This window comes from Myodes glareolus, chromosome 5 (genome assembly GCF_982192425.1).
Source record: "Myodes glareolus chromosome 5, mMyoGla1.1, whole genome shotgun sequence".
In the NCBI taxonomy this organism is placed as follows: domain Eukaryota; kingdom Metazoa; phylum Chordata; class Mammalia; order Rodentia; family Cricetidae; genus Myodes; species Myodes glareolus.
The window spans coordinates 45,699,786-45,725,038 of record NC_142030.1 but is presented as its reverse complement, the minus strand read 5'-3'; the positions used below and the strand labels follow the sequence as shown (position 1 = coordinate 45,725,038).

Genomic DNA, 25,253 nt, shown 5'->3' with positions numbered 1-25,253 from the left:
AGGGCTTTTCAAAGCGCCTTGCAGGCAGCTCTGTCCTCTTGTTGTGAGTGAAAAGACACAGCTAGCCACTTGTCCACTTTCTCTCAGCTCTAGGAATTGACCACAGAGCCAAAGGTTAGCCTCCCGGAGTGTACAGCAACCCGAAACCACAAGCCTGGTGCTAGTTTGTACCCTTTGAGGAAAGTTCTCAAGAAATTGTTACCGCATAAGATACCACAGGGCGTCCTCCCTGGCCACAGGTATCAACCTAAGAGCAATCTGTGTTTAATATTTGGAGGTGTTTTTTTTTCCCTTCTTTCCTCTAAATTGGCCATATTTTAACCACTTCTGGCTTTCACAATCCCTCTCAGCACGTATAGGATGTGGTCAGGTCCTCTTGATAGTCTTGACTAACCTCAGTCCTTACTTCTTTACGTGCATGGAATTTCTCCATCCTCATCTCCCAATAAACAAAAGTCCTTTGAAGGTGAGGACGTTGTTATCTGAGTTAACATTAGACCCTCAGCCCCTCTTCTGCCCCTCTCACACCTGTGGTACACGTGGAAGAAATCGTGAATGTGTATGTGTCCACTGGCATTATTTAAAGGGGGCAGCTGTGGTATAGTCCCAGCAGAAAGTGCGTGCGAATCTGGAAGTCCTCACGAGTGGAGTCACAGTGTACATGGGACATCTCGCCCTTGAAGTGGTCAGAGAGCCCGCCTTCCTGGGAAGTAGAGACCCAAATTTTGGTGGGCAAAGACATAGGTGCAGAGAGCCAGCAGCGGGGGTTGGGTCCTGGAGGCTAATTCATTGCTGTGTCCCAGCCAAGCTTCCCCGAACATGGAGCAAATGTGAACTGGGAGAGGGTCTGGCTGCCCTGACTCGCTCGCTCTCTTCCAGAACTGATGTTTCTGCCCATGCCTCCCCATAGGTACAATGACAGCCACGAGGCGAACAAGTGGAGAATGCTTGATCATCGGGACTAAGTCAACTCTGACTCCAATTTGGCTGATGAGTCTGTACAACTGACGTAGTGCATACAGCCTCTACTCCTAAGTGACATTGGTAATGTGATCTCTGGGGAGTGGATTAGAGTTGGCACTCTGTGGCTATGAAAATTACGTGATCTGGTTTTCTAAGACAAGTTCCAATTTTGAATATTTCAAAGTATTTTTGACTATGTTTATACTTGTGCTTGTGTGTGTGTGTGTGTGTGTTTCAGAGGGCAAGAGTACATGCAAACATATGCCTAGCCCAGCTGACCAATATTGGAAAAAACCATGTAAACTAGTAATTCTGACCATCTAAATGCATGGGCGTTCAGCCAATAAATTTGATTAATGACAAACTACCTTAGAATTTTAATGTCTTGCTTATAAGGTTTCTACATGGAACAAAAGACATTTTATATTTCTTTTACACTACTTTGAAAATACAATAAAACTATTGATGAGGAGAAAAAAATAAATTCCAAATGAGTGGCATTTCTCATGTGTTTTCAGAAATAGAAGTCTGAAGAAATACAAAGTATGGTCTTCAATGAGACTTCCATAAGCAGACGCCATGCTCTGTCCGCGTTTGAGCTCAACCTCTTAATAAAGTTAGTTTTGAAGGAGAGTGGGTTGACTTTTCCAGGGGTGATTGACGGTCTTGTTTACAGCTGTTGTATTTGTGCTTCCGAAGTAACAGCGCTGTTTTAGCAGTGAGCTGTTAATAGATTTGCTCTTTACAGAGAGTCTTATCTACAGCCCGAGTTTCCAGACAGAGCTGTGTGGGGGCCCTTACAAAGCAGCCATGTTATTAAGGTCAGTGAAGCCGTTCTTGTCGGTCAGAAAGCTCTAGTTTTGTTTGTTTTTGTAAAGTCCGGTGACACAGAATTGGCTGGAGACTCCGTGGCATTAATCATTTCCTTTCCGCAGCTTCAGAGCTTGCGAACACGGGCAGAGGGCGTGTCCCAGCTGCCCTCTGCCTGGCCCCGCCCACTCCTGAGCTCTTCCAAGTTTGTAGGGCTTGAACTTCAGGCAGAGGCGCTTTGCTGGACTAGTGCGCACCCTTTCAAGTAACTGCTCCCAAAGACGGTAGGGAACTGCACTCTCGTGTAAAAATAGCCAGCGGTTCTGCTTGTAAACAAAGGGCTTAGAAATATGTTCCAAAATGGCATGCAAGCCTTCAGCAGTGGTGCTTCCAGGGGAAAGTAGGGCTGGGGATAAGGTGGGAGGTGAAGACTATGACGGGGGAGGAGATGATCAAAGTACATTATCTGCATGCGTGAAAAGGTCACAGGGCTGACACCCAGTATTTTGTACAATTAATATGCACTAAAATGACATTTCTAGTAAATGCTATGTAAAAGAAAGAGAGGGGGGAGGGAGGGAGGGAGGGAGGGAGGGAGGGAGGGAGACAGAGAGACAGAGAGACAGAGAGACAGACAGAGAGAGAGAGAGAGAGGAAGAGAGAATGTTTTTAAATTAAGCAGTTTACTTCTGACATTCTGACATTCAGGCAATGAAGTTTGCTTTTCTGGCATATTCTGTACCTATCTGAAAATAACATAGACATGAATGGACACGGATAGAAAATTCTAGCTGCTTATATATAGGTGTATCTCTGCTTTGAGTTGCCATCTCAGTGATAAATGGTGTTATCTGTTTGTTAGTTCTTGAAGGCAAAGCTAAGTTTTTAAGGTGTTTATTTATTCATTTAAATGCTTACATGTAACAAGCAAATGTGGGTATTCATTTCCGTCGAATGTAAATAAGTGTCACATAGAAGAGTCTTGTAGGCACATTTCTCAGCTATGTGTCTGAATGGTGAGACGTGTACCGGCTACTCACTCACCTCTGCCATCGGGTTTGTCCTCTTGGATGTGAATCATGCCAGCACCCTTCCTTCCCCTAGAGAGCAGCATAAGTCACCTAGATTGTCCGGTCTTGTTTTCAGACACATAACGAGTCAGGAAGATTTGGGAGTCCGGACTCAGTCCTGGGTTTGAATTCTGATTCACTTTCTCCCCAGTGGTATTAAACAGGTTCTTTTACCTTTCAAAGTCCATTTTCTTGCCTGTAAATTAAAGATAGCAGTATCGACCTCATGGAAAGAGTGCCAAGGTCAGAAATCGCATGTGGATAGTTCCTCATTATCCTGCAGACCCTCCCCGCACACAGCCGCTATGACTAATAGGAGAAGTGCCGGGCACACATTGGAGATCTCCTTTCCTGACCTGCTGCCTCCCATCTCCTAGGCTGGCAGCATGAAGGCATCACTCCAGCAATAGATGGCGCAGTGGAGGACAGGCACTGCTCATCACAACTGGCCTCCCTTATAGGCTGACGTGTCTGCACAGAGAGGGCGGCCCCTGTGTATCCCTGCCAAAGGACTCTCATTCCTCCTGGCTTCTTTTCCTACCACCATATGCTTTTCTAATACTGCTTTGCCAACACATTTTTTCATCAGTAATTAAACAAGCATTTGATTAAGAAGCCAGGTATTTAGAATGGAATCCGGTATTTGTTTTGGTTCATTAAGGCTTGCTGCTGCAATTTGCTTCTGAATTGCCCCCCGCCCCCGCGTATTTAAAACCTTGGTCCCCAGAGTGCCACAACTGAGAGATGGTGGAAGTTTTCGCAGGCGGGTCCTAGTGGGAGGCTTTGGGTCATTCCTGGAGATTGTGAGACCCTAGTTCCTTCCTCTTTCTCTTGTATTCTTTGACCATGAGAACTGAAGGATCGTTGGTAAGCCCCCTTGCCACATGCCCCAAACCAAAGGGACAAATTGATCATTCACTGGAACCTCTGAAACTGTGAGCCAAGTGAACCTTTTTGCCTTTTAAGCCGATTCGCTAGTGCAGTTTGTTATTGTGACAGAGAGACGAAGAATAAAAGGACTGAGAACAAATTTCAGTGTTTATGATTCAAGGCATTATGGCCATGCAGAGTGCTCCTTGGCTATTTCCCAGGCTCAGTTGTTCCTCCTGTAAGTTCACAGGCCAAACTTACATAAGAAGTGGAAATAATTAAAAATTATTTAAGGACATTTGCACTCGCTTCAAGACAGAGATGCGAAATTTTTCTCATCGCTTTGTTCTCAATGTACAAGGTTAGATTACGCAACTACTAAAATTAACATACATGATTTTTCCAAAATTATAAAACTTATTACTTGACATTAATAAGCTTAAAATGTCAAGTTACTATTTGATTTCCTGTCTTTAAATTATATGAAGGGCTTAAGAAATTCTTGTCCCTCATATAGTTGCCAAAAGATGCTTCCTGATTGTCTATCTTTTTTTCAGACTATTTTCAAAAGATCTTTGAAAGAATTTGTTCAAAGAAAATATTTTCTTCTTCTTTTCCTTGAACTTCACAGTTTGGTTTTTCCGAACATTGTACAAATGAATACCTCATGAACCAAGCACTTTGACCCACTGAAGGCTCGAGCAAATTGCTTAATATTTACCAAGTGCCCCTAAGGCTGTGGGCATAGTCAGTCGGCTCTGGTACCCTGTATTTGGTACGAATTGAATTATACCTGATTTATTCTTGGATGAGAGGGTGTTGGAAACATTAGGAACTGAGTTAATGAGCTCTCTGCAGAGGCCTTTAAGTGTCCCGGGGCCATGATTGCCGTGGTAATTTCCAACAGTGTCTTTGGATTCTGAAACTCCTGCAGCTGGCCTTCGCTGGATGAAATTCTTAAGCAACTGAAGATCTAACTTAGTGCCTGAGATATTTACCCCCAAGGGAACACGGTTCACTAAACTCCGATTCATTTCTCATCGCTGCAACACTTCAAAGATCCCTCCCCACACCCCCACGAAGTAGTATCCGTTGACCTTAAAATTAAGAATTACCCTAGCTCGCAGAAATGAGGCTTGAATTTTTCCCACCAGCTCCCAGTACCTGCCCCCATGGCAGCTGCGTTCACCACCGATCCACTTCTGGATTCTAACTGTTATCTTTCCCATCGTCCAAGAAAGGCTCCCGAGTATTCATGAGGCAGGGGAGCATCTGAATATTCCCATCCCCTTGCTCTTGACTTGCTCAGCTGTGACTACTGGTGAAGGTCGCTTCATGCCATCCTCAGCACGGTGGCAACTCTGGTAGTTGTGCAGGCTGCTGGGTCATTATAAAGATAGTTATCACGTGCCACGGAGTGTGTGGCGTTGAAGGAAACAGAGGAACTGTCTGCCTTCCCAGAGGTTAATCTGGTGTCGGAGAGACAAGTTTGGAAATTTAGTAGATGAAACTTGGACAATTAAGAGAGAAGCCCTAGGGAGAAACGTAAGAAGAGGGGTGTGAGGATGGGGGTGTTGGTTCAGCTTGCTGTGGGAAACTGTCATTAGAGGGGTGACACCTGGGAGAAGGATGGTGAGTACAAAGGTCTTTTGCTTGGGGAAGGCAGGAGATTGGCGAGGCTTGACAGGATGGGTGAGGGATGAAGGATGAAGGAGGGTCATCAGGAGGATGGCCAGAGGGATGCTGAGCAGAAAGACGTGTGAGCGCTTGGTAGATACAAAACTTTCCAGGCTGGGAGAGGGGGACTCGGCCACTCATGCAGACTCAAATAGGAGCCAGCAAATAGTGTGAAGAAGAGAGCAGACTCTGACATCATATTTAAGACATTAATGTGGCTATTGTACTGAGAATAGATGATATATATATATATACATATGTGTGTATATATATACATATTACACTCTATATATATGTAATTGGTGACTGTCATAAACAATTGGTAACTTTTAACTACTGTCACAGTTGGTGGTGAATGCTTCTGCCTCTTCTCCTCCTCCTCCTTCTATTTTTAATGTTTTCCCAGAAACAATTCATGAGACAGTTGCAGAAGACATAACCCAAGTACCTCATTCAAAGCCTGGCTCTCTGCGCTGCCCAGATCTCATGCCTACTTACACCATGGCTTCACAAATGGATCCTTCTGCCTGCCCGCTGAGGAAAGCAAGTGCTCATTCCCGGAGCCACCATGCTGCCAGATCAGATCACTCCTTCCTCTCCCCTCTTCTCTCTGCTGTAGACCTTTGGTTCTTTCCTCATCTTTCTGCGTCTCCTTCAGGCGTCATGGAGCGGGGTATCTATACTCATAGAATCCACAGTCGTAGCCTGCTCCCACAGGGTCCCACCCTTCCCAGAGGTGCAGAGCGCCTCCTCCCCCTCCTCGGGTGACACGTTCCCTAGTTCTTTGGCGCACTTATGAGGCTTAGGTGGTGATCTGCCAAGACCTCCTTATCTGGACTGATGCCGCGTACCTGGGCAGGAAGGGTACTCTGACTCTTTACTTGAACTAGGCTTTTCGGGCTGCAGTATAAAGGCCATGAATGACACTCAGAGTCCTGGAGCCACAGGACCTTTAAGCCTGCAGAGCCCTTTCTGGCACACTTGACATGCCCACGGAGATGTGTGGTTTGCTCTGCCCACATATTGCTCTGTTATTGTTGTTGTTTTAATGGAGTTCTCAACACTGATTTAAAAAAATTGGAGTATGAGATTTTTCTTTCAAAAAAAAAAAATCAGAACGTGTGTCAGGTCCTCTGCCTGAATTTCTCCAGTGGAACTATGGGAGCCAACACAGTGGCTCTTAGCCTTGGCCATACAAAATCAAAGGAGGCACATTTTCAGAAGCCAGCATGTCCGGCGGCAGCAGCGACAGTTTGCTAAGTGCATATTTTGTGCAAGAAATACCCTGGAAGGAGAGCTGACATACAAAGTGTATTCAAAGTTAGGTATTGAAATGGCAATAAGCGCTCAACCAAACATAAATAGACGTAAGCTGCACACAAGCCCGTATACTAGTGATATAACACAGTAGTTCTTTTTTAAAAAAAAATTATTTCTTTTTTTTTGAGATTATGATATAATTATGTTATTTCTCCCCATTCTTCCCTTTCTTTCTCCTAAGCCCTCCCATAATTCCCTCCTTGTTCTCTTTCAAATTCCTGACCTTGTTTCTCATTAATTGCTGTTAAACACATATGTGTATATGTATATACTACTAAATACATAAATACAAACCGCTTAGTCTCTATTAATATTATTTGTTGTGTATTTTCAAGGCTGTTGATTTGCTATTAGAGAACCTGGCTCCCATCTAAATCTTAAAGACCCAGAAGCTTGCCTTCTGTAGAGATCAAGTATAGGCATTCTAGGAGCCACTCCTGGCTGAGCTTAGCTTTTCTGTCCCCCGGCTACTTGTTCCCAAAGTGAATGGAGTCATCTTGGGTTTTGCACCCAGCTGCCCGCAGAGCACACAGTGCCCTGGGTGAGCCCTGCAGAGCAGAGGCATCCACCAACTCTGCCCCAGCACACAGTCATGAGGTGCAACACAAGTGTCCGGTGTGCTCTGAGCCACTTGGTGTCAGGGGTTTGTTCCACAGTACTCTGTAATCCCAACCAGCATCTCAGTCTAAAGTCTGATTAAGAGTTGTGTTCATCCTGCCTATCAAGGAACTGTATCAGGTTTTTTCTTTTGGGCCACCAACCAGCTCCCAAATCATGACAAGAGATGTCCTGTTTGTCATGAATGCTCAGCCTCCCTAAGGCTCATCTCTGGCTAGCTCCACCTTAAATTAACCTATTTTTCTTTGTCTACCTTTTGTCTCGGGGCTTTTTTACCTTCTTTCTTTATATCTCTTCTGCTGTCTCTGTGTCTGGCTGACTGGTGGATGCCTGTCTTCTACCCCCAAGGCGTGACCCTCTTTCTCATTCTCTCCTTTTTTCTTTCTATTCATTCTCTGGCCACCAGCCTTACCTCTCCCCCTTCTGCCTAGCTATTGACTCTTTAGCTTTTTTATTAGTCTAATCAGGTGTCTTCGGCACACAATGTGAAACATCAACACATCTTTTCACAATGAAACTAATACAGCATAAAGAAATGTAACACATCCTTACATTGTTCAACAAAGGCAGCAAAAACAAATGTAACACACTTTTACTCGGCTAAAGTAATATTCCACATCATAAACAAAAGTGGCATATCTTTTCATAGTTAAACATTCCACAACAAGGAATACTAAATTTAAACTGCCTGTCGTACAAGGTAGGAGAGCATTAGGAGTATCCAGGAGTTAATACATCTGCATCCTCCTGTGTAAAGTTTCTCCTTCATTAATCTACACAGTAAACTGACCTCAATAAAAACCAAAGGCACTTTTGAGAAGATGACCAAATAGCCTGGAGTCTTCTGGTAATACTATAGAAAAATAACCATATGTGAACTGACAGGAAAATTTTTGATAGAGAGGGAACAAAAATACAATCTAAACAAAAAGAATTCAAATAAATTCAAATGAAGAGACAGAGCCTGACATCTTCATACATGTTTAAGGACATTTGGAACAAGATGACTTTCAGGATAATGAGGAAGGACAGAATTTTCTGCAATTAATGTTAGGTCAACTGACTAACTACTTTAGGAAAAACAGCAAAGCAGAATACATAGTTATTACTTAGGCCAAAATAAATTCCAAGTGAATCAAAGATTCCAACATTAAAAAAAAGCATTTAACTGCTAAACACATTTTTAAAAATAACTCTGGAGTGCATAAGGCTTGTCTAAGCAAGATAGAAAACCCAAATGCTATAAAGGGCAGATAAACTACAACATGAACATTTCTTTAAGAACAACAATAAAAAATACCATCAGCAATGGAATAAACACCATGCAGAAAGATGTATTGGTAAGACAGCCATCAAAGATGCATTTAATCATCATGGAAAGAACTTCTACAGCTCAACAAATCAACATCAAATTTGCCTTTAATTGTTAGGTAAAGAGAATCTATGAATCAATAAGTAAAAAGACAATTTGAGAGTGTAGACCATTCTTACATCTACTCACAGAGTGTTTCCTGAGCCCCTCCTGGGAGCCCGTCACTATGCTATGCTCAGGTCAGAGGTTACAGGAAAGCAAAGCCCTCAATTCACATGGCGCTTACACCCCAAAAGATAGAAAGGAAAAGTCAAGTGCATCCTACTTCTGGTGATGGTAAATCCTACAAAGGAAGCTGATGAAAGGCGGGGTCAGGGAAGGATGGTGGGTGTGGTCACCAGTGTGGTTCTCTTCAAAGAAAGAAAGTAAAGGAGGGAATGTAGGGAAAGAGGCCCCATCTTTGAGAAAGGAAGCCATCAGCAGAACCAAGAGCCCCCACAACTGCCCATCTGGTGGGGATTGATAACTAGAATCTCCGAAGAACTTCAAACATTAGGACTCTCCCCAAAAATGATCCAATCAACCATTGAGCTCATTAGTTGAATAGATGGTTTTCCAAAGAAGAAATAGCAATGGCCAATGAAAACAGTTACAAATGTTCACCAAGGAGATGCAAATTCCCGCTACATTGATTCTTTTATTTTTAATCTTACCAAAGTCAGAGTGGATATCATCAAGAAAACAAGTGATGACGTTGGCCAGGTTGTGGGAGTGTAAATCGGTACAGCAACTATGGATGGAAATTAGCATAGAAAAAAGTAAACCGAGAAGCAGAAGTACTGTGTGGTAGCTGCTCCAGTCCTGAGCATTCACCCGAGGGTCCCGGTCAGCACACCAGGGATACTCACCTACCTGCATTTATCACTGCACTGTTCACTATTATGGCTGGCAAATGTCAAAATAAATAAGAAAATGGATATATACACACAGTGAAACTTTATTGATCTGTAAAGATAAATAGATTACAGGAATTTATTGAAAAAGTGTGTGTAACTGAACATCATCCCAACAAGCAAAAGAGGGAGACTCAGAAAGACAAACACTATGTGTTTTCAATCTCTCTCATATATATATATATATATATATATGTGCATATATATGCAAACTCTAGATTTATTTTTCCCCAACTCTGAGTGTGTGTCTATACATGTGTGTGCATATGTGCAACCATGCATGTGTGTATGATATGAAAGCAGAAAGGATGTCATGAGAGGAACAGAAGAAAAGGTAATAGAATGTGTGGCGTGAAAGCAAAATGGCAGCCGGCGTGGGGGGGGGAGGAGACAAGGGGGAGAACAAAGAGCCGTGAGGGGGTAAATAAGAAAAAAGAGTGATTTGTGTGTACGAAAATGTCACCACCAAAGTCAGACATTTGCATGCTAACCAAAAATTAATTTTAAATGGAGAGCAGCCTTGCTTTTGAGCTGAAGAACAGCAGTAACCTGAGAATATGTTTAGCAAATCCTAGATGGAATGAGTATGGAGAAATGCTGTGTGCCTAGTCTTAAAGAAGGCAGTAATTTCAGATAGACTCGCATCAGAGGAGCCCAAACTAAGGGCAAGCAGAGCAGCAAGACAGAGTCACAGTATGAACGAACTGTCTTCTGCGAAAAGGGATTCCCTTTCTGTATGCCGGCACCAGTTCTGGGAGAATCGGGAGAGTAGGGGGGGCATCCACTTGGGGACACTGAGGCACATTACATTCTCTTTTTAACGTTTTGGATTTTTTTTAAAGATCATATGCACATCTTTCTTGTCTCTGTTTGACTAATGCCTTTCCAAAGAGACCTGTATGTCATTGCTAGCACAGATTGGAGATTAGGGAAGCAACATGAGCCTTTGCGTGTGACTTTCCTCTATCCTGAAGAACAGCGTTCCAAAGAGATTATTTCTAAACATGACTTCCCTGAGACTCTGAAGCCAAACTATGAGGGTTATTTTTGAAGAAGGAAAAATGTAAAAAGCATCTAGAGGAAAGAGAACCAGTGAGATTGGGCTAGTTCTACCATCCATTTTTCTTTGGTCTCAATCTTTGGACCAGGGAACTTTAAAATAAATAAGACCTTGTGTTGTGCGTTGCTTATATTTTGTGCTGTAGGTCACTCTGATCATTATGTAAACCTCCCAGTCTTTGCAAGTGACAATCTGTTTGATGCTTCTGCTCCCTGACACACGGTCTCCCAAGAGGGAGGCTTTCAGGGCTGGTGGTCACACAGACCACCCTTGATTTAAGAAGCCTGACATTAGCCTGGGAGCAGGGAGCAGGTGGCCTTCCTACACGTGTCCCTTCTACTTGGCATGTTCAGCTCACACCCCATGTTGGCCCTTCCGATGACTTCTTTGTACTGAGAATGGGTATTGCTGGCACAAATGGCTGAAAGTGGAGGTGAAGATATGGAATATGTCTTCTGCATGTGATGAGGCTTCCATTCTCTTGAACTCGCATAACTGCCTACACAAGATCTGCATAATACCGGGCCAGTTAACGCTATGCCGTGGAAGTGGGGGTTCACGGGGTCTCATGCCTCCCTGCAGATTTATATCCAGTTATCACTGGATAGAGAGAGGGAGACGTTTTCTTCAGGGTGTAACCACTGGGACGAGGCCCACTGCCCTGTAAATGACACCAATACAGCTCTCTAGGTCACAGGAAAGTAGGAGAAGGGGTAGCTGGGAAGAGGGGGATTGGCAGGAGAGGAAGGGGGCCAAGAGAGGTGGTGAGGGGAGAGTATAATCCAAATTGTTTTGTGTATTGTGAAAATATAATGAAACCAAACAGTATGTATAATTAATATATGTTAATGAGAATTTTTTTAACAAGTGACTAAATATGTAGACGAGGTTTTGTAACTGGGCGATGGGTCTGGACTGGAATGGTTTTGAGGTATGTGCTAAAATATAGACTGTAGTGAGGGGCTGCAGGCAGGCCTGCTTTTCATCCTGCCCAGCTCCCGCACGGCTAGCTTAGCCCCAGAAATAATAACACATAAGTTGTATTCATTTAAATACTGCCTGGCCCATTATCTCTAGAGAGTTAGTTACTGGCTAACTCTCACATCTTGATTAACCCATTTCTAATAATCTGTATAGCACCACGAGGTGGTGGCTTACCGGGAAAGATTCAGCATGTCTGACCTGGTGGCTGGCTCCATGGCGTCTGCCTCATAGGCCTCTTCCCAGCATTCTGTTCTGTTTACTCCGCCTACCTAATTTTCTGTCCTATCAAGGGGCCAAGGCAGTCTCTTTATTGACCAATGAAAATAACACAATAGACAGATAACCCTCCTCCATCAATAGACCTATGTGTGCTCCTGTGCGGTCTCAGCACAGCCGGGAATAGAGACAAGGTTAGACCAGCTGAAGCTACAGGGCTGTAGAAACAGAGCTGGACAAAGAAAGGGTGTCCAGATTCCACAGAGATTTTCCTGCTGCCAGCAGGCCATTTTCCAGTCTGTACTGATCCTCAAGGAAAAAGAAGGGCTCCTGCAAGCACTGCGGAGATCAGCGGGGCTCCTCAGGGTCTAGAGTGTCTGCAAAACCTTGCTTCCTGGCTTCCATGGCCCTCGCAGTCTCCCTGCTAGGCTTGGACTTCCTTCCTTCACTGTTTCGCCCTCCCTTCTTCCTGTTTTGGGATGAGCTATCTGCCCTGTGTCTGCCCCACTATGGATTTGGGGAGTGTGTAGTATCTACTTCCTCAGGTTCAGAGTTGTGGAGGATGAAACACACCTCAAGTCTCACACTTCCCCTGATTTGGGTGATATTTAGACGAGAGTCGTATCTGTGTGTGTTAAAAGTGCTGGCATTATGAGACCCCCCCCCCCTCTCATTCTCAAGCTGTTTCCTTGGACACACCTTGCCCGTGTTCTCCCTCCAGGTGGGTGTTCAAGGCAGGCTGCCAGCTGGCCTGACCCTCCCACACACACATAAACACAGCTTGGTCTTGAACCCAGGAAATTTAACGTTGATATGTAAATTATGTCATCGACCTCCCATGTGCCAATCTCATTCCTTGTCCTAAAATGTTTTCTGTAGCTGACTCTCTGTTGGCTGTGATAAACACCATCACCAAAAGCACCTTGAGGAGGGAAGGGTCCCTTTCCTCTTACTCCTTACAGTTCATCACCTATGGAAGCCATGTAGACACTTGAAGTAGGAACTATGGAGTACTGTTTCTTGCTGTCTTGTTTTCTTATACAGGCCAAGCCCACCCACTTAGAGATGACATAGTCCACAGTGGGCTAGGACTATCTACATCAGTTAGTAAACCATGTGCCAATTTCGTTAGGTCTCAAATCCAGGGCTAAATGACTGAGGTGCATATTTAATATATCAGAAGCAATCCTGGCCTCCAGGTTCTCCCTGTACCCCTCAGTCCCTATCTAGTACAGGGTGTGGCCACCATACCTACCCCCTACTCCAGCCCAGGGGCTGAACTGCCCTTCCCCGCAGCTGCCCTCCCCTAGATAATCTAGCCATTTTGGTTACCTGGATTTTTTAAAATTTCTTTTATTGAGCTATGCATTTTTCTCCACTCCCCTCCCTCCCTCCCTTCTCCCTTTCTACTCTCTCCTGTGACCCCCGCTCTCCCAGTTTACTCAGGATATCTTGTCTTTTTCTCCTTCCTATGTAGATTCATTTTTGTCTCTCTTAGGGTCCTCTTTGTTGTCTAGGTTCTCTAGGGTTCTAGCCTGTAGGCTAGTTTTTCTTTACCTTATGTCTAAAGCCACTGATGAGTGAATTCATATTATATTTGTCTTTTTGGGTCTGGATTACCTCACTTAATGTTTTTTTTTCTAGATTCGTCCATTTGCCTGCAAATTTCAAGATGTCATTATTTTTTTAACCACTGTGTAGTACTCCATTGTGTACATGTACCACATTTTCTTTATCCATTCTTCGGTTGAGAGGCATCTAGGTTGTTTCTAGATTCTAGCTATTACAAATAATACTGCTGTGAACATAGTTGAGCACATGTCATTGTGGTATGACTGAGCGTCTTTTGAGTATAAACCCAACAGTGATATTGTTGGGTCTTGAGGTAGATTGTTTCCTAATTTTCTGAGAAATCACCGTACTGATTTCTAAATCATCTGGACAAGTTTGCACTCCCACCAGCAATGGAGGAGTGTTTTCCTTATTCCATATCCTCTCCATCATAAGCTTGTTATGCCCAGATCATAGAGTCCCCCCAAAACCAACTAGAAGACCAAGTCCTGTATGTAAAAGCAAAAGAACCTTTATTCTTACACCTTAGCTAACTCAGACTCTCCATGTGTCCAACGTATTGGTGTGATTGGAGACCCCCAAGCTCAGTTGGGGTTAGGTTTCTATAATAGCAAAGGTAAGGGTAAGGAATTTCTAAGGTTAAGGACCCCTGTCTGACTGACATTTGTCTAGGGATGTCCTGGTGAAAAGCGATGGGTGTGTGCTGGCAGGTAATCCTATCTACAATGGTTGAAACATTAGGAACTTCCTTTGGATGGTCTGTTCCTGGGTGGTGCCTGGGTGATCTCAGTTTGTGGTCTTTCTGGGAACCAGGCATTGTCTTAGGTTAAACTATTGAGACTTGGCCTCTGTTGAATTTGTCATGGCTGGGTCCTACAAGCTGTCATTAGTGGTTTTGATTTTGGCCATTCTGACCAGTGTAAGATGAATCCTTGAGTGTTTTCATCTGTTCTTCACCCTCCTAGCTCTTGATCTGGCTCTCCCCTCTCCTCATATGGCCCATCTCAGCTTGCCTCTCCTCACTTGCCTCTCCCCGATGTCCCTGTCTCTGTATATGCTCTCCTTTTATCCTCAATAAACTCTCTTCTCCATAATGCCTGACAGTCATGCCCCTTTCTTTTTATCTCTCATTTTCGTTCAAATCTGACGAAGGCAATTCTTCAGTTGACCCTCATGCCAGGTATCTCTAGATCTGTATCAAGCTGACGAGAACTATGACAATGTCCTTGATGGAAATGTGTTCTCCAAGCACAGGTGACTCTAAGATACCCGGTGCATTTAGCTGTCACAGCACATTAGCCCCTTCATTCAGAAATGGGTCTTTGTGACCTGGATATTTGGGGAGAACACAGACCAGTCCTCTTTGAGAACACCTCGAGTTTGGAGTTCTTGTGTCTCTTCTAGGTTGGATTTGGGAGATGTGCCTTTGGGAGGAACAATACCAGTGTGAATTTGTCCTCCGTGCTGCGTGTCAGGAAGCACGTGACATCAGCTGACTGTGCTGTTGGTGTTAGCTTCAGACACCAGCTCTCTGCTATCTACAGGCTTCCTGTGTAATTAATGCATGTGATTGGGGAGGAAAAAGCCTGAGACAATACAAGTATCATTTCCCTCCTCAAACTCTCGCCCACCATGACTAATGCCCTCTGCTGTCTTATGCCAACTTCCCTTTCATATTTACTAACTGGAATTATACACCCAAAAGAGCATTTCCATTCTCTTTCATTGATTGCCTTGTGGACTTTCTTATATCAATGTGCTCTTACAGGGAGATCCCTTATACCCAGATATTGGGCATCCTTCCCTCTAGAGCCACTAAGTTAGTAGAACCTCCGTACAGTGGGCCTAGAGCTACCTGGCATGAAGTTCCAGGAGGGAGAATGGGAGGAAACAAATCTACAGACACAGGGGATTTGTTACCTTCTTTCCCATCCAGGTTCTTTACTTAACCCAAAGTTTGGGGTTTTTTTTTCCCTTATAAGCCTGAGTTAACACTGTAAATCTGTCCTTTGATAGAAGAAATCTGGACAGACCACAGCCTTGATTCCCACTTCCCTCCCATTAGGTTCCTTTTTCTCTCCTACAGTGCACGTGCTCAACAGCCTAAACTCACCACCAAGGTCAGCAGCAAATGTCTTTGCCTAAGGATTGGAAATTATTCTGACATGTTGAAAGTCGGTCATCCCATTATAGATTTAAAAAAAACAAAGCAAGCAAACAACTCAAAGCACAGTCCTAGATTCTAGTCACTCATTAAAACCCCAGGGTTTTTCCACAGTAAACACATTTCAGTCCAATCTGTGACAGTTTCCAGTTTCTTTCAAATCCTTTGTTGAGAGACGGGCAAAAGAAAACTATACAGTAGATGATGGGTTGTGTTCTTCTTTGTATGGCTACCGTGCCACACAGAGCTCTTTTTTATTTTTATTTTTATTTTTATTTTTATTTTATTGAGATTGAGTGAGAAAAAGAAACCTTTTTAAAATTCAAGTGGCCTGAGAGTAACAAGGAATTAGAGGACTTGTCATTTTTTGAAACATGTAAAATTATCCGTCGAATATATAAAGTCAGAGGAACCAATAGTAAAGACAGACCACTGCCCTGTTTCTTCGTGATGTTGGTCAGCACAACTCTGGGTTTGGGGTGACCTTCATCCTGACGTGACTGACACAGTTCAAGAAAGTAACCAAGAAACTAGAAGCTAAATGGAAATGGGTCGCTTTGCTCAGCATGCATTCCAGTGCACCTGCTTGCTTGCTGGAATATTCTATGGTCTTGGCTTGAAATGGCAGTTTCATTCCTTTCAATTGCCTTCATTTCTTTTTCAAATGTTGAGAGAGATTTTGCTGTCACCAGCTGGGAAACATCCGTTGCCACAGAAGTGGCGAACTCTCCTGAGGGAGCGCCTGCCTGCCTCTGCGACATTTTCAGCCATTAGATGTTCGGCGAGTCCCCTTCAATCTTAATGTTATTTACAGGCTGGGGTGAAAGCATCCCGCAGAATGCAAGTGGGAAAAGTACATATGGGAAGTAGTGTTTCTGGCAAGGATCTGTGCATGGCTTTGGGGATAGAACTCCCAGATCCACCCATGAGCTTCATCTCCAGCCTGAGTTATTTGGTAATTTGGTCTGCCTTCATGCAAATACCCCCTGGACTAGGGTTCTGCGCCTTGCTTCTGTTTTACATGAAATTCACTGAGAAGTACAGTCTTCCAGCTCTCCAGGATGAATCTTTAACTCCTGAAATCCCCCTATGAAGAACAACTTCAATGAGTTAATAAACTAGAGATTTTAAAGAAATGTATCATGCTCAGGAAGTGGAGGCAGAAGAATAGCAAGTTCAAGGCCTGCCTGAGCCACAAAGGGAGTTCAAGGCCAGCCTGGGCAATTTAGTGAGACTTAATCTCAAAATAAAAAGGGAAAAGAGGGCTGGATTATAAAGTGCTTGCTGAACATAGCAGAAGGCCCTGGGTTTAACTACCAGCACACACACAAAAACACATACACACACACACACACACACACAGACAAACACACAAGACATACACACACATAGATACACACAGAGACACACATACACACACACACACACACACACACACACCAGCAACAATATTAGTCACTGTTCTAGTGCTGTTAATTGTAACATGTGGGGCTGGCTTGTTGGGGTATCTGTCCTGCCCAGTACCCCACAGCAGGCAGGCCCCAAAGAAAATCACGCACAAGACTCCATAAGGTTATAAACTGATTGGCTCATTAGGTCAGGCTACTTATTAGCTCTTATGACACATATTACCCCATTATCCTTATCTACTTTAGCATATGGCTCCGTATCTTTCTCAGCTGGGCAAGTTACATGCTGCCTCTTCAGTGATCTGCGCAGGAGTGGCCAGAGCTTCCTGCATCCCAGAAGACTCTCAGTCTCTTTGCTCCACCCCAACTTCCTGTCTGGCTTTCCCACCTATATTGCCTGCCTGGCCAATCAGCGTTTTATTAAAATATGATTGACAGAATACAGACAATTCTCCCACATCAGTTAATAGACACCATGACCAAGGCAACTCCATATAAGAAAGCATTTAATCTGGGGCTTGCTTAGAGTTTCAGAGACTTAGTCCATTACCATCAGGGGGCAGGGGGCATGGCAGCAGCCTCACTCTGTTACCCAGCCTGGCCTCAAACCTACGACAATCATCTTGCCCAGATGGCCAAGTTCTGGGACTATGTGTGGCTGTGTGTACCCACAGCTGGCTTCTATCCTGCTTTTGATGTATAACATTGTATTGGGGTGATTTCCTACCGCGCAAGCTGTCTCTCTGGTTACACGGGCGTTTTTCATCTGCAGTTACTTCTGACCTCACACGGAGGCAAACATCCATGGACAACTGTGGAGCTCGGTCTCCCAGTGTGTCTGCTGACCTGTGCAACCCTCTGATGCTCTTCAGGATTTCCTAAGCCATTTTTTTTTTACTAAAGAAACAGCCAGAAATATCATATCCCAACTCCAGCCTTCAGCAGTCCCCAAGTGGACCATGGGCTTTGTCCAAAACATCCCTTGTTTTCTATAGGTGTTGGGACTGGCAGCTTGCCCAAAAGTGACCTGAGAACCTTTCGTAGGGAAAGCTTTATTCACTTGAAAACAAAGGGAATGTCTGAAAATAAAAGTTTTATTAAGGTGAAATTTTCTCTTGTGGCAGACAGATAAGGTTTATTCTCACGTGCCTGAGCTGGTTGCTTCCAGTCTGGTTGCTAGCTCCCCTGTAGGCACCCAGTCTCAAAGGCTCGAGAAACTCAGATAAGGAAACTCAAGAGCAGGAACTGCTTTATCACAGTGGTGCACAGAGATGCTCACACCAATCTTCATTGTCCTCAGCGGGACCTTTGTTCCTCTCTCAAAGACACCTTTGTGTTTCCTGGAGTGAGCTTTCAATGGCTCTCCCAGTTCGTGGAAAGCCAGAGTGGGTTTGGTTCCCTGGAAGGTTAGCAGTGAGTTCAGTCACGTGGGCACACTTGCCGTCTGCTCTCTGTGCCCAGGGCTGCAGACATTGTTACACAGTTGGATGAGAAGCATGCATCTTGCAGGTATTGGGCTTCCTATTCCTGCAGACTCCTGCATCCTCTTCTCTTGCACCCAATATGCAGGATTTACTGAGACACTCAGAAAGGGCAGTTTTAAAAGCTTGCTATGGAAAGATATTAAGGTAGCTTATTGTAAGGAAACATAACATAGCCTTAATATATTGGCATAAATTCAAAGAAAAGGTGAAAAAGCAAAGGAAATGAAGGCTAGGTACCAAAAATCATCTGGGTACTTGGTAGACATGCAAAATGCATGGCAACCCTCCAGTGTAACTGCACCGAGGGTTCCATACATGCCAAGAACTCTGGAAAATACTGTTTCCAAACTCACTAGACACTTGACTCAGCCTGGAAGTTTGGCTGTCCTCACTCTTACACACTGGTGGACACTGTGAAGCCATCTTAGTGAGTACTGAAACCGACGTCCAGAGAAGTGCCTGAAGAGTGACCCCTCCAGTCCAGCAGAGAATAAAGCAGAGGCGAGAACACCAGGCAACACTACCTGAAGCTAGGGCCCAATTTCCTAATACGTTCATGCCCACACTTCGTGTTTATGGGTGGGTTTGCAGGTGGGGTCATTCTATAAGATAGATTTCTTGCCATGTTCATGTTAAAGAAAAACTGAAAAAAAATCACTGTTCTGGGGCCCAAAGTTAAGGCCGAGTATCCCAGAAGCCAACAGAAAGAGGAAAGATGGGGTAGCTAGGTAAAGCTATTAGGTTCTAACTGGGAGAATAAGTCCCTTGAGTGGTCTTTAGGGATCTCTACAAAATGTCCATGGATCCAGGCTGGGAGAGGCATAGGAAATCACAGAAGCACTATATTACAGGTTCAAGAGGAGCCACATTGGGGAGCCCCAAGGAAGCAGGCTCAGCCAAGCAGATGGGGAGCCCAGGGAGAGTGGAGCCCTGTGAACGAGGGACTTCACTGGGATCCAGCATGAATATACAGACAGATGGTGTGACTATGTCACTGGTGAGTTTAAACGTCCTTAGGACACTGTCAAGAGAGGTCGAGAAAGACACGTGGTGGCAGGGGCCAGCCTCATCATGCTGCTGGTCCTGCTCATCTGGACAAGAACGCACAAGGTGTTGGTAGGCCCTGAGGTGATGGGCAGCTGGACTAAACTGAATGGGACACCAAGCTAGAATGGATGCACGCCAGTCTTTCTGCGGTCACACTGTTTGCAGTGCTTACATGTTTGCTATGACACAGCTTCCTCCCAGTACAGGTGATATTGTCTACTTTCTAACGCGTGTTATTCTGGATCCATGTGTCCAAATCACCAAGTGAGAGAGCATATTCTGTGTTTTTACCCTTTGAAGCTTGTTTGGACTTACCTGTCTGCCACCCAGTGCACAGTAAACTTTGACTCAGCGTACATTCTGTGTATTCAATAGTTGCTGGCCATAGGCACTACACAGAGGGAGTCAGGCAGATCTGATGGTTGCTTTCCTGTGCCCATGCCCCTCCCCATCTGCCAGGTGCTTCTCTCTGTTGTTGAGAAGGCATGTGGGTCTCTCACACAACATGGTGGATTTTCCAATTTCTGGCTTAATCCCAGTCATTGACTTTCTGCGTCTAAGGCTTCATAACAGAGAATTAGATCCATGTCTGTTCCTCTGGTTTCTTTCTTCGTTGCTCTGAAACACCTATTTTTATTTCAAATAATGCCTCTTGTTATTAAGTTCATGGTGATTGGTACTAAGATAACAATTTCTTAACGTTTCGGGGCCATTTTTTTTCTTGCAATCTTTAGGTCCTATGCCTCATTTAAGGGACACTTAGCTGGAACTCTTTAAAGAATTTAGCCTATGGTATTTTACGAAACCACTGCTTTATTGGAATTAGAGTCCATTTGCTGTTGGAGGTTTTTCTCTTCGCCCCACTGTGGGCTCTCCTCTCTTCTCCTTATTCCTAACCCTATTCTTACTCTTTCTCTTCTACTTCTTCTTCTCCTCTCCTTCATTATTCTGAGCTAATGGAGCATTTCACCTCTCTTGGCTTGTCTTTCATTTATTCTTGTACTCTTTTCCAGCGGTTAACCTAGAAATTACTAATTGTGTCATTAATTTGCTAGTGTTGTTTCTAAGTTGTAGTTTGGAAGACTTTTCAGAAAAATGCGAGGGACTTGGAATGCCCTCCTTTTGGGTCAATGCCTTGGATTTCAATGTTCCATACATTGCAATCCCCCAGGACACTAGAGAGTATTGTCTCCTGCAGCTGGATTCACTTAGACACTGCCGACTTACCACTTTGCTGCTGGTTTAAATCTCTGTCCATCAAGCCCCAGCCTGGGACCATTTTTCCTCTGCCAAAATATATCTCTGAATATTATTATTATAAATTATTATTATTTAGCTATGCTGGTGGCAAATATCTCAGGACAGCTTCCCAAGACCATGTGTCATCTTCACTTTGAAATAGACAGAATAAGGTCAAATTGACGTAAACTGGATGTACTCAAAACAGAAAATTCTCCCGTTAAGACATTACGATGTTGCCACAATGGGTATAATGTTTAATTTCCCAGGCCCCTTTCTGATGTTCCAGATAAGGAATATGGCTTTAGGGACTCTCAGAAGTGGCTCCTGCTCCACACTGGGCATGGTATGGATCCATATAAATACTTGCCCCTTGCCATCCTGACAGAAGCCAACACCTCAGGCTTTGTGCATTTCCGTATTTAACTTATTCAATTTAATCTCATTGCAACTCTGAGCCTGGTAGCATTCATGTCCCCATTTTATGGTGGTGGAGGGTGAGGCACAGAGCTACACTGTATCTATTCCTGGTAGTCACTGAACTAGCTAATTGTGGAAGTAAAGATCGTCTGCCTGGGGATTTGTCAGTGACTCTGTATCAAGCGCAGATGTCTTATTTTCAACCCATTGATGCTGTTTACAGCTGCAATTGTTTGGAAGATGCAGTTGGAAATCAAGAATAAAACAGAAACCTTCGGCCACCCATCTACCCAGTTTTACAATTAGCTGTCTCTCCTTCCAGCATTTTCCTGTTATAAATGGCACCTTGAGGACATCTATGTCACAAAGCCCATGATCATTTCTTCCAGATAAATGCTTAGAAGTAGAGCTGCCTAGTAAAAGAGTGTGCAGACCTACCAGGCTTCTGAAGTACTCACTAAACGCTGATGTGCTGAAGAGGAAGAGCAGGAGGGGGACACCGGGATGAAGATTAGAAAAAAATGACCGAACGGATATCCCAGTATCAGAGCACAGCCCAGCATCCCTAAAGGGACATTTAACTTGAGAATCCTGTAGTATGGATCTGTTTTGTCTCCAAACCCAGAAGAGACTTTTAAAATGTCTAAAGAAGTAGCTCCACATTTGCAGAAAGATAGTGTGGAAGGATGATGATTTTATGGGTTGTCCGTGTGTCTGTCCTCCCATCCATGCTTCTGTCTCTCTGTCATCTGTCTTTGCTTGGTTCGATGGTGCTCTGGCTAAGATTCCGTTTGCTGGGTAAAGGCAATTCTTATAAAGTGCGTTCTTGTGTCTAATCGAGACCGACAAACTGGGGCCCAGCTTCTGCTCCTGCCACTTTCCAGGTAGCAGTTTCCCTGCCCATGCTCTGGTCACAGAACCTCCTGGGTGGCCCTCCAGAGTGGTGAATGCTATCTTTGTTGCAAGGGCTAAGAAGGAGAATAATATAATTCTACCTAAGAGAAAAGGCGGTAAACTAATGCTGTGACTCCATTGCTGTTGGAAAAGGAACAATAAATGACGGCAAAATGAATGACTTGCTACCTGCAGGGTATAAATTACCCAGCGGAAGAGATGTGTTGAGAGAGGAGAGGGGGGATTGGATCTCTGTCTTTCAGTTCTCAGCTATTGTGAGCCCCTGCACAAAGGCCGGCTTGACAAATCCTGGCTTCTTCTGTTTTAATTGAACAGACCATTCTTTTGAGGTTACTGTTGAGGGGAGCAGGGAGTGGCCTCATGCTGATGTGGACAATCACAGTCCCCTCATTCGTCAGCTGAAATATTAAAGAGAAATCGTGGTACATCTGACTGTCTTCATTATGAATCTACACTGATGATGACTCTGATCTTTTCAAATGTCAGAAACCATCCCTAAAGTAAGGAAATCAGTGACATTCAAATGCAACCCAATGGTCACCACAGTTTGAAAGGCTATGTGCCTACTTGTGCTTGACTGAGGTTAAGAATTTATCAAATAGTCGAGCTATGCTGCCCATCATTGATGGAGATGACCGTCCTGATTTAAACCATCAGTAGGAAAGTCTGATAAGCAAATAAGCTCTCATGCATGCAAAAACATCCCCCCTCAGTCAGCTTCATCCATGTCTGTGTTATCTGCTCTGTGCTGACACCAAGGTGATTGGGGAACATGGGTATGAGGAAGCCCGTGACCCAACCCTCTCATGTGTGCTAAATATGACTATAAGCGTGCATCTCTGGTCAGACTGCAGGACGTAAGCCAGTCGAATAGAAACATTTAGCCACCCTTCATTCTTCCGGAATAAAAGAGTAGCTATCATAACAAACACAGACCGCCCCACAGAAGAGGGAATAGAGGTATAAGGCGCACCCCCAGCCTGGCTACCTGAGGTCCTGACTGGGGAGGATGTACAGTCTGTGTTTGATCTTGGCAGTGGCAGAAGACGTTGTCTTGGATTTGTGACGTCTGTGTTGGACATGGGAGGGGCACATTTTTGCCTCCTGTTTGCCGAGGAACCTCTGCAGCATCAGCAATACTACAGTGTTTTGGAAACATGGATTTCTCCCCCTCAAGGAATGGAAAGAAGGAAATAAATCAGCAGACAGCTACAGCCCTGAGTTGAACCTTCCAGGCTCTCTTAAACTTGGTTCGTTTCTGTCAAATTCGTCTAGATGATTTGTTTAGACTTCTTCCTTGTAAATGTTGTAATATTGTATCTGTTTTTCTATTCATTCCCGTGACTGCTGGCATGTTTTTGGTCCTCATTTAAAGAATTAAAATGAAAGCTTTCTCCATTACTTTCTGGATTCTGATGCTTAAAATTTCTGGTGGGGTCAGGAGTCATCAGACCCATTGAGGCCCCTGTGAAAACCAAGCAGCGTCTCTCTGAAAGCTGAATGCTCACACAAATGCTCACACAGATGGGTTAAGGAGGGCTGTAGTTTCCACAGGGTCCGCGCTTCATAGTATCTAGTTTATCTATCATCAATGTCTTCCTCAAACTGGATATGAAGTAATAATCCTAATACATAATTTGGATGTCATTACTCCCTGCTTCAAACCATTACACATCCAGTTGACTTCAGAGCACAAACTCAGTCTTCCTGTAGAATCCCAAACTATGAAGCTTATTTCTGCCCCTGTAGCATCACCTACTGGATCCCCAAGTTTTGCTCTCCCAAGCCAGAATGCCCTCCTCACTGTCCCTCCAGGATTTTCAGTGCTTTGCTCTACAAGGGCCACTGTCCACAGTCATCTCCCTGGCCTTCCTGCCTGGGCCCTATCCACTTTCTGACTGAGTCTAAGCCGGTTCTCCATCATGTTCATGGCTTCAACAGTCAGCTCCGAAAATGGTGTTTTGTGGGCCTTGTAGATAATGACAGTCTGGACACTTAACCACCCTCAGATTCTTTCTTGACCCTCCCCTTCTTACTAACAGGCAGTCTCCTGGGCTTGTTTATCTTCTAGACTCAGTCATTGTGAGGAGGACGGAGAAAGAAAATTAGAAGGAAGAAGGGACCCAGGCTCTGATTTCTTCACTCTCTCTCATCTCCAGTGGTGACAATTCCATCTCCTCTGTGGCTCCAGGTCCTATTGGATGGGCCCATAGTCAGTTTTCCCTGAGTAAACCTGGGCCACAAACCTGTCCCCAGTATCTACCCCTCCATTCACAATCATCATTGTCATTATCATCACCACCATCATCATCATCGTCACCACCACCATCATCATCACCATCATCACCATCACCATCACTATCATCACCAACCATCATCACCATCATCACCACCACCACCACCATCATCATCACCATCATCATCACCATCACCATCACTATCATCACCAACCATCATCATCATCACCACCACCATCACCACCATCATCACCATCACCACCACCATCACCACCACCACCATCACCACCATCATCACCATCACCACCACCATGACCACCACCACCATCATCATCACCATCACCATCATCACCAACCATCATCACCATCGCCACCACCACCATTGTCATCACCACCATTACCATCACCGCCACCACCATCATTATCATCATCATTTTACTTGTTTGTTTGTGTGTATGTTTGTGTACACACATTCATGCCCTCAGTGAACATTGCTCTGAGGATAGTTTCAGGAGTCACTCTTTCCTTCTACCATCTTGGTTTCAGGGATAAAACCCAGGTTATCAGACCTGGCAGTAAACACCTCTGCCTGCTGAACCATCTAACAAGCCCTCTATTCATCGGTTCTCTCTCCTGAATCATCAAATGAGGGGCATGCTGCCATCACTGGGTCCTAGATACTTCATTTCCCATCTTTTGACTAAGTTTTCCTTGGCCTATATATTCATTTTTCCGTGTGGAACTTCTGTTTAACTTGGCTTATCTTTATATCCCGCATAAATCTTTCGTGATCCAGCTGACATTTGGCAACTATTTGCTGAATTTATTGCCTGGTTTTAAACTGTCTTCCATGTGGCCATCCCTTCATATAATAGCTAAAAGCCTTATATCAGCCAGCAATGCTCAGTGATGT

The 25,253-nt window shown here is 44.3% G+C and overlaps 1 protein-coding gene across 13 annotated transcripts in view; it reads left to right on the top strand.

Annotated features, from left to right (window-relative positions):
* Thrb (thyroid hormone receptor beta) overlaps positions 1 to 25,253 on the top strand; it is a 337,375-nt gene that overhangs the window by 112,569 nt on the left and 199,553 nt on the right. For 6 of the 13 annotated variants that reach the window (XM_087906284.1, XM_087906285.1, XM_087906283.1 and 3 more), the window contains one exon: positions 911 to 1,044. The exons of 6 other annotated variants lie outside the window; for them this stretch is intronic. The gene's annotated coding sequence lies outside the window, so the exon portion shown is untranslated. Of the gene's footprint in view, positions 1 to 910; positions 1,045 to 1,975; positions 2,058 to 25,253 lie in introns of those variants that run through there. One more of the 13 variants, XM_087906291.1, reaches the window with a different exon arrangement.